We start from the raw sequence: 1,896 nt of genomic DNA, 5'->3' as shown, positions 1-1,896 counted from the left end.
GGGGGGGAGGGGGCTGCGGGGGGCGCGCAGGGGCCAGGATCGGGCCCGGGCCCCGCCCCCCCCCCCCCCCCCCGCGCCCGCCCCAGTTTGGTCCCGTAGTTCCCGCCAATTTCGCCCATCATGGCGGAGCTGGAGCTCCCCTCCGATCCCGAGCTGCGCAGGTTGGAGCCCGCGGGACCCCCCAGTGGGGGCTTTTGGGGTCCTGGGGGGGTTGGGGTGCTCCTGACCCCCTCTCTTTGTCTCCCCCCACCTCCAGGCTGTGCACGGGGCCCTGTGCCCCCATCCGGGAGTACATCATGGGCCACGTGCGGCACCCGCGGTGAGGGGGGCACCCCAACATCTGGGGGGGAGGAACTGCAACATCTGGAGGGACCCCAAACCTCGGATCGGTCCCTAAAATACATGGCGGGGGGGGGGGGGGGTGTTCCTATAGGAATGTGAAGAAGATCAAAGGGAACCTGCTGTGGTATCCGCTGCACCCCAAAGTGGGGGGGGGACACCCAAGCTCATTGGGGAGCCTCCAAAACCCCTCAGGACCCCCCCCCCAAACCCCTTTGCCTGTTAGGACCCCCCCAAAATTCTATTGGGATCCCAGCAACCCCCCAGCACCCCCCAATTCCCCCTTGTGACCCCCCCCCCCAACCCCTTCTCCCAGATCCATGCACAGGAGCCCAAATTCCTTTAGGACCCCTCCAAATCCCATTGGGATCCCCAGGAACCCCCAGTTCCCTCCCATGATCCTCCCCGACCCCCCCCAACCCCTCCTTTAACCCCCCCCCCCCCAGGTTTCCTCCTTAACTCGGGGCTCAGGTACCAGCACCTCAAGGAGATTCAGGTTTGGGGGGCGGGGTGGGGAGCGTTAGAGGGTTTTGGGGGGGCTCTGGGGGGGTTTGGGGGGTCCCACAGGGAGCAAAACACCCCCCTGCACCCCAAAACCACCTCAAAACACCCCCCTGCACCCCAAAACCATGCCCCCTGCATCCGAAAACACCCCCTCTGCACTCCAAAACCATGCCCCCGCACCTCAAAACAACCCCCTGCATCCCAAAACGCCCCCCCTGCACCCCAAAACCATGCCCCCTGCACACCAAAACACAACCCCTGCACCCTAAAACCATCCCCATGCATCGCAGAAGCCCCATGGCACCCCAAAACCACCCCCCTGCACCCCAAAACACACCTCTGCACCCCAAATCTACCCCCACGGCACCCCAAAACAACCCCCTGCACCCCAAAAGCACCCACTGTGCACCCCAGAACAACCCCCCTCTGCACCCCAAAACCACCCTATGGATTCCCCCATGCACACAAAACCCTCTCAAGGACCCCCCCGAATACATCCTGCAGCCCGGTTTCCCCCCCTGCAATCCAAAACTGCCCCTGGGCCCTCCCCCATGATCTTTTCCTCCCCACTCCTGAACCCCAGAACCCTTTAGGGACCCCCTCTATACTTTAAACCCCCCTGGGTTTCCTTCTGAAGTGGGTGCTGGGCTCATAGGGGTCCTTAAAGCCCCCCCCGATTTTCCCTAAACCCAGTGCTGAGACCTTTTGGGGTGCCCCCAACCCCTCCATGGTCCCTGCAGCCCTTTTGGGGTCCCCAAAATGGGATCTGGACCCCTTTGGGCCCCCCAACTCCCCTCAACGTTTGGCTTTGGGGCCCCCCTTGCCAGCAGGTTGATGCTGGAGGCCACGGGGCTCTCAGGGGCTCGGGGGCCCCAGATCCAGCAGGGCCCAGAGCTACGGGGCAGCCCCATGGACTCCCCAGAAACTGCCCTGGGGCCACTGAGGAGGCAGCTGCAGGAGGGGAAGCAGCGGCTGGTGGGTGCCAACGGGGGAATGTGGGGATTTGGGGGGGTCCTGATGGGCTTGGGGGGGGGTCTGGGAAGTGGAATTTGA

At 64.2% G+C, this 1,896-nt stretch overlaps 1 long non-coding RNA gene across 1 annotated transcript; it reads left to right on the top strand.

Annotated features, from left to right (window-relative positions):
* The first annotated feature begins 252 nt into the window (after positions 1-252).
* Positions 253-848, top strand: LOC134164250 (uncharacterized). Its single transcript, XR_009965079.1, has 3 exons — positions 253-319; positions 434-466; positions 811-848. It is a non-coding gene; the product is annotated as an uncharacterized LOC134164250 (long non-coding RNA).
* The last annotated feature ends 1,048 nt before the right edge of the window (positions 849-1,896 follow it).

The sequence above is a fragment of the Pezoporus occidentalis genome, unplaced genomic scaffold (assembly GCF_034315485.1).
Source record: "Pezoporus occidentalis ecotype Australia unplaced genomic scaffold, CSIRO_AGI_Poc_V1 ctg2135, whole genome shotgun sequence".
NCBI classification, from domain to species: Eukaryota; Metazoa; Chordata; class Aves; order Psittaciformes; family Psittacidae; genus Pezoporus; species Pezoporus occidentalis.
Note: the sequence above shows the minus strand (reverse complement) of the source record. Positions and strands in the feature narration are given on the sequence as shown.